General features: G+C 48.2%; 1 protein-coding gene across 5 annotated transcripts in view; it reads left to right on the top strand.

Annotated features, from left to right (window-relative positions):
- Window positions 1-14,410, top strand: part of PRKAG2 (protein kinase AMP-activated non-catalytic subunit gamma 2) — a 329,489-nt gene that overhangs the window by 188,496 nt on the left and 126,583 nt on the right. The gene's annotated exons all lie outside the window — the stretch shown is intronic.

The following is a 14,410-nucleotide window of genomic DNA, read 5'->3' on the forward strand; positions in this document are numbered from 1 at the left end:
GTCCTGCCCCTACCCCTGAGCAGCTACCGCGTCTCTTGTGTCCTGCGGCCCATCCTGTCATGTGCTGCTCCATTCTGTGCCCCCATCCTGTCATGTGCTGCTCCATCCTGTGTCCCCATCCTGTCATATGCTGCTCCATCCTACACCCCCATCCTGTCATGTGTGTGCCCCCATTCTGTCATGTGCTGCTCCCATCCTGTCATGTGCTCCCATCCTGCGCCCCATCCTGTCATGTGCTCCCATCCTGCACCCCCATCCTGTCATCTGTGCGCCCCCATTCTGTCATGTGCTGCTCCCATCGTGCGCAATCACTCTGTCATGTGCTGCTCCCATCCCGCGCCCCCATTCTGCCTGTTCCTGTTTCCATTCTGCCATATGTTGCTCCCATCTTTCTCTCTCCGGCTCTACTGCCCGAGTGCGGCTGTGCTGAGTGCGGGCGGCTGTGCGTGGCTGTGCTGAGTGCGGGCGGCTGTGCGTGGCTGTGCTGAGTGCAGGCGGCTGTGCGTGGCTGTGCTGAGTGCGGGCGGCTGTGCGTGGCTGTGTTGAGTGCGGGCGGCTGTGCTGAGTGCGGGCGGCTGTGCGTGGCTCTGCTGAGTGCGGGCGGCTGTGCGTGGCTCTGCTGAGTGCGGGCGGCTGTGCGTGGCTCTGCTGAGTGCGGGCGGCTGTGCTGAGTGCGGGTGGCTGTGCGTGGCTGTGCTGAGTGCGGGCGGCTGTGCTGAGTGCGGGCGGCTGTGCGTGCCTGTGCTGAGTGCGGGCGGCTGTGCGTGGCTCTGCTGAGTGCGAGCGGCTGTGCATGGCTCTGCTGAGTGCGGGCGGCTGTGCTGAGTGCGGGCGGCTGTGCTGAGTGCGGGCGGCTGTGCGTGCCTGTGCTGAGTGCGGGCGGCTGTGCGTGGCTCTGCTGAGTGCGAGCGGCTGTGCATGGCTCTGCTGAGTGCGGGCGGCTGTGCTGAGTGCGGGCGGCTGTGCGTGGCTCTGCTGAGTGCGGGCGGCTGTGCGTGGCTCTGCTGAGTGTGGGCGGCTGTGCATGGCTCTGCTGAGTGCGGGCGGCTGTGCTGAGTGCGGGTGGCTGTGCGTGGCTCTGCTGAGTGTGGGCGGCTGTGCATGGCTCTGCTGAGTGCGGGCGGCTGTGCTGAGTGCGGGTGGCTGTGCGTGGCTGTGCTGAGTGCGGGCGGCTGTGCGTGGCTGTGCTGAGTGTGGGCGGCTGTGCATGGCTCTGCTGAGTGCGGGCGGCTGTGCTGAGTGCGGGTGGCTGTGCGTGGCTGTGCTGAGTGCGGGCGGCTGTGCGTGGCTCTGGTGAGTGCGGGCGGCTGTGCGTGGCTCTGGTGAGTGCGGGCGGCTGTGCGTGGCTCTGGTGAGTGCGGGCTGCTGTGCGTGGCTCTGGTGAGTGCGGGCGGCTGTGCGTGCCTCTGGTGAGTGCGGGCGGCTGTGCGTGGCTCTGGTGAGTGCGGGCGGCTGTGCGTGCCTCTGGTGAGTGCGGGTGGCTGTGCGTGCCTCTGGTGAGTGCGGGCGGCTGTGCGTGCCTCTGGTGAGTGCGGGCGGCTGTGCGTGCCTCTGGTGAGTGCGGGCGGCTGTGCGTGCCTCTGGTGAGTGCGGGCGGCTGTGCGTGCCTCTGGTGAGTGCGGGCGGCTGTGCGTGCCTCTGGTGAGTGCGGGCGGCTGTGCGTGCCTCTGGTGAGTGCGGGCGGCTGTGCGTACCTCTGGTGAGTGCGGGCGGCTGTGCGTGCCTCTGGTGAGTGCGGGCGGCTGTGCGTGGCTCTGCTGAATGTGGGCGGCTGTGCATGGCTCTGCTGAGTGCGGGCGGCTGTGCTGAGTGCGGGTGGCTGTGCGTGGCTGTGCTGAGTGCGGGCGGCTGTGCGTGGCTGTGCTGAGTGTGGGCGGCTGTGCGTGGCTGTGCTGAGTGTGGGCGGCTGTGCATGGCTCTGCTGAGTGCGGGCGGCTGTGCTGAGTGCGGGTGGCTGTGCGTGGCTGTGCTGAGTGCGGGCGGCTGTGCGTGGCTCTGGTGAGTGCGGGCGGCTGTGCGTGGCTCTGGTGAGTGCGGGCGGCTGTGCGTGGCTCTGGTGAGTGCGGGCTGCTGTGCGTGGCTCTGGTGAGTGCGGGCGGCTGTGCGTGCCTCTGGTGAGTGCGGGCGGCTGTGCGTGGCTCTGGTGAGTGCGGGCGGCTGTGCGTGCCTCTGGTGAGTGCGGGCGGCTGTGCGTGCCTCTGGTGAGTGCGGGCGGCTGTGCGTGCCTCTGGTGAGTGCGGGCGGCTGTGCGTGCCTCTGGTGAGTGCGGGCGGCTGTGCGTGCCTCTGGTGAGTGCGGGCGGCTGTGCGTGCCTCTGGTGAGTGCGGGCGGCTGTGCGTGCCTCTGGTGAGTGCGGGCGGCTGTGCGTGCCTCTGGTGAGTGCGGGCGGCTGTGCGTGCCTCTGGTGAGTGCGGGCGGCTGTGCGTACCTCTGGTGAGTGCGGGCGGCTGTGCGTGCCTCTGGTGAGTGCGGGCGGCTGTGCGTGGCTCTGGTGAGTGCGGGCGGCTGTGCGTGGCTCTGGTGAGTGCGGGCGGCTGTGATTGGCTCTGGTGAGTGTGCGGGCGGCTGTGCATGGCTCTGGTGAGTGCGGGTGGCTGTGCGTGGCTCTGGTGAGTGCGGGCGGCTGTGATTGGCTCTGGTGAGTGCGGGCGGCTGTGCGCGGCTGTGCTGGGGGCCTGAGCAGGCGGGGACACCGGCGCGCTGTGGGGGTCAGGTGCCGGAGTCGCCGCTAGCTCAGGCCCCTGGCACTTGCTATATTTACCTGTCCCCCCGTTCCACTGCTGCGCGCGGCTCCATCTTCCGGGGTCCTCTGGCTGTGACTGTTCAGTCAGAGGGCGGCGCGCATTAAGCGCGTCATCGTGCCCTCTGAACTGAACGTCTCAGGCAGAGGATGTGGAGGACGGAGGCTCGCGCAGCGGTGGAACGGAGGACAGGTAAATATACTCACCCTCCTGGCTCCGTGGCTCGTCCCTGCTTCTCCGTTGGAGATCGCGGTGTGCGTTCAGTGTTTACGCATACCGCGATCTCCTGGGAGCGTCACTCTGTGGGGTCCAGACTGCGCCGGCGCTTGCGCTTGCGCAGTCTATAAAGGCTTCGGACAGAGTGACGCTCCCAGCGTTATATTATAGATTCGCCAGTTGGAACTTCCAGCCGCTGTTCCCGAATCCCATAAGGCACCGCGGTAGTGTCACTTGCGCAGGCGCATTTCATGGCCGTAAGGCCACGAACTGCGCCTGCACAAGTTCCATACACGTCTCCGCTATTCCTACGCAGGCGCAGTAACAGACACAACTGCGTGCTCTACCTGCTCTACCCGCGCATGCGCAGTTACAACATGGCTGTTACTGCGCATGCGTGGGGAATAGCAGTGACGTCTATGTTTTACTTGTGCAGCCGCAGTAACAGCCTTATGGCCACGAACTGCGCCTGCACAAGTGAAAGATATACGTCACCGCTATTCCCAGTAACAGCCATAACTGCGCGGTGTACTCGCGCATGCTTATTTCTATTACCTCAGGGTAAATAGACACACAGCACACAGAGGAGACACCACATAGCGAACACAGCTCAAGAAACACTACACCAGATACCAAAATACAGCACACAACAAGGAAGAAACAGTGCACAAGGGGTGAAAGAGGTCAAATGACCCAACACATGCAATACAAAAATGCAGAGGGATGATATAGAACAGATATGTTGGAAAGTGCAAATGGTGTGAGACATGTCCGCTGCTCCTGTCAGCACCACTAAGCATACACAGATGTTAATTTCACCTCCTATTTCTAGTACTGTATATATTGAACCCAGATATTCAACATAACCAGACTAGTGGAATTCCCCTTTAAAACATATCAATTCAGCATAATTGTGTCTTATGAATATAATTTTAAACATAACTGCAATTGTGCCCTTTATAGATTTTTTTTCTTTTTTTTTAGATTTTCTTATGTTCTGTTCTGTAGCTAGGCTATCATACTGAGCTAATCTGATCTCTAATACCTGCACAGCAGCAGGTCACATAAGGATGTTGTTCTGGAAGCCATTTCTATATAGAAGTCTGTGTGCAGGTGAGCATTGCCATGTCAACTAGCATCAAAATGAAGAATGGATAAGCAGTTCATTTGAATATGTGAAACAAGGCTTAAAGGGAATCTGTCAGTAGGATTTCTCCACCCAAAATATTTCTGTGTCCATAGAGACTTCTGGCATCATACATACCAGGAGCCCATACATTCTAGCATCTACCCTACCAGGAGCCCATACATTTAGCATTTACCCTACCAGGAGCCCATACATTTAGAATCTACCCTACCAGGAGGCCATACATTTAGAATCTACCCTACCAGGAGCCCATACATTTAGCATCTACCCTACCAAGAGCCCATACATTTAGCATCTACCCTACCAGGAGCCCATACATTTAGCATCTACCCTACCAGGAGCCCATACATTTAGCATCTACCCTACCAGGAGCCCATACATTTAGCATCTACCCTACCAGGAGCCCATACATTCTACATCTCGAACATACATCTGCCCTACCAGGAACCCCTACATTTAGCATCTACCCTACCAGGAGCCCATACATTTAGCATTTACCCTACCAGGAGCCCATACATTTAGAATCTACCCTACCAGGAGCCCATACATTTAGCATCTACCCTACCAGGAGCCCATACATTTACAATTTACCCAACCAGGAGCCCATACATTTAGAATCTACCCTACCAGGAGCCCATACATTTAGCATCTACCCTACCAGGAGCCCATACATTTAGCATATACCCTACCAGGAGCCCATACATTTACCATTTACCCTACCAGGAGCCCATACATTTAGCATCTACCCTACCAAGAGCCCATGCATTTAGCATCTACCCTACCAGGAGCCCATACATTTAGCATCTACCCTACCAGGAGCCCATACATTTAGCATCTACCCTACCAGGAGCCCATACATTTAGCATCTACCCTACCAGGAGCCTATAGACTTAGCATCTACCCTACCATGAGCCCATACATTTAGCATCTACCCTACCAGGAGCCCATACATTCTACATCTCGAACATGCAGACATCGGTGAAATTGAGATGTCAAGCAAAGGTTGGCTCTGTGGTGTGGGACATCACTTTTTCCAGCCCTTTGGTTGTTCCAGTCCAGGGGCCACACTGAAACAGCCAATAGGTCGCATATAGCCCTTGGGCGACACTTTGCCCCATGTGAACTGGGTGCTCAATACTTTCTATTTATTATTATCTATACTGTACTTTACAACGCTAATAATAGTATTCTCAATTGCTGCACAAATATTAGGTTGTAATTTATAACAATATAATTAGATAAATTGGAAGAGACTGTAACAAAAATAAAGAAGAAATAAAAAGAGCTGCCAACAGTGAACTCCAGGAAGAGGAAGTACGCTAATATCAAAGTTCGCTGTAAGCCAAATAAGCAAGAACAATGCTGGCTTCACCAACACAAATAACATGGTCAGAGAATAATTTATGTGTAAATCCTAGAAACCAAAGACTGATAAGGCAACAGCCAAATGTTGGTTTTTTTTTACACTGGAATTTTTTAACAGCTCAGATGACTTGTGTAACTCCGTGACCTACAAATATTGCATTACATATGATAATATTACAATATTGATGATCTAAAGGGAACTTCTTTGAATGTCCACTTTTAATTAAATACATTAATGCTTGTGGAAACCTTTGACTTGAAGAAAACATGTTTACATATTGTAAGTTAGTGGTTACCTTTAGTTATTACAATTGCACTAAATTTCTGTCACCAATTTTCATTCTTTCATAAATTTTCAGTCCCCTGATGCGCAGTTTCCAGTCTGATCCATTTTTGTCTTGGGGAATGTCCCACCCAGTAATATAGGCTGGATGTGAAGTCTGGGCGTATCAATGATGCTGCTTTCCCTATTAGTTCACCTATCAGCACAGCTTCTATCCTGAACCTACTTAGTCTTCATGTACCCATTATCCGTAGCGTGTTTTCTCCGCCCTCCCTAAGTCTGTGGATACTTTCTCACTTCTCCACTGTGTGGAAATGTATGTACAACCTCCTATTCCTCACAGCTGTTATCCCAAACAAATATTTTGCAAATATTTAGCATTCTAAATATTCTACTATATTGTGTATACAATTCGTAGGCAAATCATTGTTTTTCAGTGTTTACCGACTACAAACAAGTCCTGTCCTGTATAGTGAGATTCTACAATCTTCATGCAACCATGTAAACTCTCCATAACTCCTTTAAATTTGAATAGGATTTTTTGTTCTCCTTACACGTAGTACTCCTACTTATTAGACTTTTATGTAGAATCCATTTAAACATTTACATTGGCTTTTTAAATGGAATGCATCTTTCTTCATTTCAAGGAATCCCACTATACAGTCCATTTTAATTGTAAGGTACAAGGGAGATAATGTGAAGAGACAATGTTTCCGAATCATTGATTTTAATTGTTTCTGTTAATGTTTCTTTAAACAATTGCACCAAAACATGATCAGTTGAAGAAAACAGCGAGCTATTAGTAAAAGTTCATTGAGATGGTTGGAAGCTGAGAACACTTATTTCTCCTACAGGTACAGGCTAGGGAGTTAAGTGTAAAATCATTAAAGCTCCTTCTACTCTGAGACCACAAAGTAAGTCAGTTCCCAGACGCGCTCAGGTTCTAATTCAGCAGGCCATCAATTTTTAATCCTTGGTTTTGGTTAAAGTATTTTCTCCTTCCTGTCATTATGGGTATACATCGATGCAATGCGCTCAGTAGGTGATGCGCTTCTAATGAGAATGGAGGACTAGATGTATCCTCGTATTAGTATGTCAGTGCTCAGCTTGGATTTACCAGCTGACTCCATGAAGAACATTCATACATTTATTAGCTTATATATCCTCATAACAGAGAGTTATGTTATATTGCTGTAGTAAAGAAACAAAAATATACTATAAAAAAAGTTGTGAAGTTGTAATATGGTTTTAGTCAATTTTATCATTTTATCAATTGTTATTTGCATTTTTTTCAAAATATGTCATCTCTTTTATCAGTTTAATAAATCAACGTTCCATAAACATAAATCTTAATATTACTTTTATTCTAAACCCACAATTGCTTTGCTGTTCTTTAAACCATGTCTCTGTAAAATAGTCACTATGTCTGTGCTTAATTTTATTGCAATGTGGTGGTCACCTAGTTGGGGAAGGAGAAGGTAGAGAAAGACATTTATTATACCTATAGAGTAATGTCCTGGAAAATAATGTAAGCACTACTAGCACTGTATCCTTATATCTCTTTATAGATGCTGAAGCCACAGGTAATTTTGCATCCGTATGTCTTTCAAATAGCAATGTCCCCTATTTAGCTGTAAATTCTATTGGCACAGATAGTGCTGCCTCCATGTTTCTGTTTGTAGATGTTGTGAGCCCAGATAATACTCCTCCCTGTTTCTCTCTGTATGCGCGAACAAGACTGCCCTTTCTCATTTCCATGAATGATCAAGGTAAAGATAGTTTTGCCTCTTTATAACTAGTTTAATCAAATATTCTAATTTCCCCTTAATTCACCCTCTACATTACTTATGTAACAGTACTGCCTAAATATTTCTCTGTGAAAATAGCAAAGTTTCCCTATTTCTTTCTATAAATGGTTGTCACAAGTGTGTCACACCAACCTGAGAGATCTAGGGGTAGAAGATCACTGCGTATTGTGATTTGCAGATTTTCCATTTAGCCTGTGTGTTTGGATCCCATATTAAATGAATTTGGTTTCCTTTGGTGCTGAAGAGGTTAACAATCTTTTCTACGCTGGTCAGAAACAAGCAGCTCCATTTCCGCTGCTTCTGATCTGGTCGTTAACTCTTCCTATAAAACTTGGCGAGACCCTCTCTGTCCTGCCGGTGAAAGCTCTGCTTCCTTGCTTTTAGGAGACACTATGCTGGGAGCTAAAGCGAAGTAGCTGAAGTTTGGAGTTGGAGATGTGGTGTTCTGTGGTTTGCTGTTGCACATGTGTGTGTGTGTGTGTATCTCCTGGTCCCTATTCCAATTCAGTTTATTCCTCCCTGTCCCTATCTTCCTCCCTATTGCTGGTTGGTGCTTTTTTATGATAGTGGTTTTCTGTTATTCCTGTTTTGTCTTTATGTCTGGTTTACCTTTCATTTCTGTCCCATGCCTCATGGGGTGGGAGAGGGGGCAGATTAGGGTTTTTACAGGAGCATCGTAAGGTTGGAGACTCAGGACGCTCTACCTTTAAGAGTATCCCTGGGTCAGGAATAGTTTGTGTCTCAGCTCCAGGGACAGCTTGAGGCTGCTCTTTCTTACTGAAGTCTGTCACAGCGCGACAATGGTGTATTGTAGGCATTGGTCATATTGTCACCCTATCTCTCTGTAAATGTTACAGGCACAGATAGTTCTTCCTCCCAGTCTCTCCCTGTGTAGTGAGTTATGCAGCAAAAGTAACAAAATATTTAGGATATTAAGTGGATAGCAAATTTCTCCCTGTAAATAATGTAAGCACAGATAGTGCTGTATCACCATTTCTCTCTGTAAATATTAGAGCCTAGAAAATACTTGTTACCCATTAATCTCAGCATGGGTAGCACTGTCCCTTTTCTTTGCATAAATGATCAATGTAAAGATAGTTTTGCCTCCATGTAAGTAATGTAAACACACATTCTACTGTCTCCTTGTTTCTTCTTGTAAATTATATACTGTACGTACTGATACTACGGTCTTCATTAGATAGTACTAGCCCCTTATTTCTCCTTCTTCATCATGTACTGTAGGCATAGATCATATTGTCTTCCACTGTCAGTCACTTCCTGTGTAGTGACTTATACAACAAAAGTGAAAAAAACATTTCTCCATCTTCCTCATTCTGTGATGCCATGGAAATAGGACTGCATTCAGATGTCTTCCGAGTGCAGCTCAATGTTTCCCACTCATTCATTGACTTGCAAGCCCGAGCATGATCCAAATATCGGATGCAAATTGGGCATACTGCAACTTTTTTCCTTGGACACACTGAGAAAAAAAGTCGGACAAGTGCACAGCCCATAGACTAACATTGGTTCGGGTGTGATGTTTTGTCTGATCGCACTTAGACTGATAATTTGGTCTCGTGCACGAACCCTAAAGTGTCTCAGTATCACGTGTGTCCTGATGACTTTTCTTCCTTTCCATTATATTGTCATTATGACGCTGACGTGTCAGACACCAGTCTTTTATTATTTCATTAGATGATTAAAATTCTGCAAGCAAGTGACAAAGCCAACTGGTTCAATGGGACCCTGGAAAGAACATGAATCCCCTTCTATTTATACCGCAGTCACTGATTGATCAGGTCAGATAGCACAGGTAACATTAAGCACCGGCTGAAGGCGATTTCTCATCTGACTAAAGATTCCAGCGGGTGACGCATGGCTTCCAGGGCTCGGATTATACAGCTCCTATCATTAATTACATCTCGTGTCTTACCCATGGGGGCTTTAATGTCTCAGTGTCACTGGGGAGTCTAATGGCAGTAAAACCGTACATTGCTGGATCGTTTCCCATTGCTGGAGCAATCAGTCAGCAGTAGATGTTACACCATGCATAATTTACTGACTGTCATATTTTATTGACATATATAATTCTCTGTCATTTCTGTAATGTATATTAACGTGTTATGTACAGATGCATTCTCTCAGGAAGACAGGGCGATGGCAGCTTCCCTCATCTCTGCGAAAGGGATCGCAAGGCGTGCAACAATGGAAATTTTATTAGAAATTAGGGAAATTCTCTTTTAATCGGTACGACTGAAGGAAAGGGAAGCTTGTTCAGCATGACTCCTACAGTCCATTACAGGGACAGACACTGACAGTGCGGGGCCCCTGTGCCAGAAATGTGTGTCCCCTCCCAAAGAGACAGAAAGAAACATCCCAGACTCACGCTACTTAGACGCCAGTCACACTGACCAGACACACGCCACATAGACACTAGTCACACACTGACCAGACACACGCCACATAGACACTAGTCACACACTGACCAGACACACGCCACATAGACACTAGTCACACACTGACCAGACACACGCCACATAGACACTAGTCACACACTAGACACACGCCACATAGACACTAGTCACACACTGACCAGACACACGCCACATAGACACTAGTCACACACTAAACACACACCACATAGACACTAGTCACACACTAGACACACGCCACATAGACACTAGTCACACACTGACCAGACACACGCCACATAGACACTAGTCACACACTAGACACACGCCACATAGACACTAGTCACACACTGACCAGACACACGCCACATAGACACTAGTCACACACTAAACACACACCACATAGACACTAGTCACACACTGACCAGACACACGCCACATAGACACTAGTCACACACTGACCAGACACACGCCACATAGACACTAGTCACACACTAGACACACGCCACATAGACACTAGTCACACACTGACCAGACACACGCCACATAGACACTAGTCACACACTAAACACACACCACATAGACACTAGAGAGACGCTAGACACACGCCACATAGACACTAGTCACACACTAGACACACGCAACATAGACACTAGTGAGACGTTAGACACACGCCACATAGACACTAGTGAGACGCTAGACACACGCCACATAGACACTAGTGAGACGCTAGACACACGCCACATAGACACTAGTGAGACGCTAGACACACGCCACATAGACACTAGTCACACACTAGACACACGCCACATAGACACTAGTGAGACTCTAGACACAAGACACATAGACACTAGTCACACACTGACCCGACCCATGCCACATAGACACTAGTCACACACTAGACACACGCCACATAGACACTAGTCACACACTAAACACACCATATAGACACTAGTGAGACGCTAGACACACACCACATAGACACTAGTGAGACGCTAGACACACGCCACATAGACACTAGTCACACACTAGACACACGCCACATAGACACTAGTGAGACGCTAGACACACGCCACATAGACACTAGTGAGACGCTAGACACACGCCACATAGACACTAGTCACAAACTAGACACACGCCACATAGACACTAGTGAGATGCTAGACACACGCCACATAGACATTAGTCACAAACTAGACACACCATATAGACATTAGTCACACACCATATAGACACTAGTGAGACGCTAGACACAAGACACATAGACACTAGTCACACACTAGACACTCGCCACATAGACACTAGTCACACACTGACCAGACACACATCATATAGACACTAGTCACACACTAGACGCAAGACATATAGACACTAGTGAGACGCTAGACACACGCCACATAGACACTAGTCACACACTAAACACGCGAGATATAGACGCCATTTATACCCCAGACACATGCCAGCTAGACGCCAGTCACACACTAGACACATGCCACATAGACATTAGTCACACACTGACCAGACACATGCCATATAGATGCCAATTACACACCAGACACATGCCATATGGACACAAGACACATAGACACTAGTCACACACTAGACACATGCCACATAGACACTAGTCTCACACTAGACATACGCCACATAGACACTAGTCACACACTAGACACATGCCACACACACACTAGTCATACACTAGACACAAGACATATTGACACTAGTTAAACACTAGGCACACGCCACATAGACACTAGTCACACACTAGACACATGCCACAGACACTAGTCATACACTAGACACAAGACATATTGACACTAGACACACACCACATAGACACTAGTCACACACTAGACACACGCCATATAGACACTAGTCACACACTAGACACACGCCACATAGACACTAGTCACACACTAGACACACGCCACATAGACACTAGTGAGACGCTAGACACATGCCACATAGACACTAGTCACACACTAGACACACGCCATATAGACACTAGTCACACACTAGACACACGCCATATAGACACTAGTCACACACTAGACACACGCCACATAGACACTAGTCACACACTAGACACGCCACATAGACACTAGTCACACACTAGACACACGCCACATAGACACTAGTCACACACTAGACACACGCCACATAGACACTAGTCACACACTAGACACACGCCACATAGACACTAGTCACACACTGACCAGACACATGCCATATAGACACTAGTCACACACCAGACACACATCATATAGACACTAGTCACACACTAGACACACGCCACATAGACACTAGTCACACACTAGACACATGCCACACACACTAGTCATACACTAGACGCAAGACATACTGACACTAGTTACACACTAGGCACACGCCACATAGACACTAGTCACACACTAGACATGCCACATAGACACTAGTCACACACTAGACACAAGACATATTGACACTAGACACACGCCACATAGACGCTAGTCACACACAGACACTAGTCACACACTAGACACAAGACACAGACACTAGTCGCACACTAGACACATGCCGCATAGACAATATTTGTTGTTGAGCTGTTAGCGTTCCCCAATGAACCCACGCCCCTTTCCTGGTTTAGCTACACCCTACTATGTCGCCGAGACCAGTCGTATTGCATGTGAATGGGTAATTTTACACCAATCCTTTTGCCCATCTGTCCGGCCTCTGCATGCCTGACATTGATGCACAGTAGGGATGGGCCTCTTCCCCCTCTGGGCATGTTTGCAGCTGAACCAGCTACATAGGTGGTGTGTCCATCCCTGATCCATTAGATATTAGATGCTGAAGCTACATTATATATTTAGGAACGAAGAGATGCATCTGGATTACATAAATTGTATTTGGGCTCAGTGCCCAGCAGCTCTGGTTCACAATGAAATAAAGCTGCATTAAGTGATCTTTTCAATACAGAAATGTAATCGCGACATTGACTCTAACGGAGAGAAAAAGAAAGTTGTTTGGCCTGAATCACATCAGGAGTAGTCAGGGTGTGCGACATTTCTGCATCACTGAAGTAGCCATGTAGCCCTGAAGATGGGCTTGTGTCTCAGTGTCCGAGTATATGTAGTGCTCACAGTGTGTAGTACAATATTTGCTAAAAATCCAATCCCTAGAAACTCATTGGGGGATAACAACATTTGTAAGGTGATCAGTTAATGAGATCAGATATCACAGGTCTGTATCTATATACAGAAGTGTCAGTTTGGTGCCAAAATCTGTAAAGGATCAAACATTATGAACATTTTACAATACATTACATGCACTTTATGTTAGAGGAGGATACCGGTTTGGGGCCTAGCAGTCAGTAGGATAAGGAATAACGTGCTGATTGCTTGGGGTCCAAACTCTGAGACCTCCAGTGATCCTGAGAACGGGAGTCTGGAACCACAAGAACGGGCTCTGTCTTGAATGGAGTGGAATTGCGCATGCTCAGCCTCTGTTCAATTCATTGTCAATGGGACTGCCATAAATCGGAAAGCACCGTTGTCAGCAATCAGCAAGTTATCCCTATCCGTATGGACAGGTAATAACTAAGCATTTGGGGAAAAAACCTCTAAGGCTGGGTTCACATAGCATTTGCCACTACATTCAGTGGCTCTATTGGGGCTTATAGCCTTATGCCCATAAAATGAGATTCGGACATATGTGTCAAGGCAGCCATTGACTACAATTATGACTGAGTCACAGTGTGTGTTGTCATGCATCATTTTCAGCCGTATAAGCCTATTGGAGGTAGGAAGACGTAGTTGACTACGTCTTGCTGCCACTTCAATTAGGTGTATACAACCAAAAAATGATACACGACTGAGCACTGTTATGCACCTAACTTACTTATTCACTGATAGCAGGAATAATTAAGCCTACAACATAGAGAAGCTGAACCCACACACTACTGGTACGTGTACAGACTAGACAATCTCTAGCCACACAACTGAAAACACCACCTCAAACTTGGCTCCCGGGGGGTTTCTCGTACCTCCTGGGGAATCAGAGTGGGGGCCACTGTGCACAGCTAACCAGGAGCAGGAAAGTGTGCAGAGGGATGCGAGGACCCAGAGTGAGGAAACTTAAATCATGTCCACAAAGGGGAAATAAGGAGAACTAAGGAGAATATTAATACTAAATAAATAAAACAATAAATAAAACAAGAATAATCCCTCATCAACCTAAGTGAGGAGAAAGGAAAGGTACTGGAAAGATAGGTAGACAGACAAACACACAGCAGAAATACAAACGGTGTTTGTGTAGCAGGGAAAATCCCTTTGCTGAAGAGCTGGAACTCCTTAGCATTAATTTACTTTGAAGTATAGCCAGCAAGGTAGTGTGGTGAAGGGAGAATATATACAGCCCAACCCAGAATGTGATAGGGCAATCAAAATTGGACAATGGGA

Source organism: Ranitomeya variabilis, chromosome 6, assembly GCF_051348905.1.
Source record: "Ranitomeya variabilis isolate aRanVar5 chromosome 6, aRanVar5.hap1, whole genome shotgun sequence".
In the NCBI taxonomy this organism is placed as follows: Eukaryota; Metazoa; Chordata; class Amphibia; order Anura; family Dendrobatidae; genus Ranitomeya; species Ranitomeya variabilis.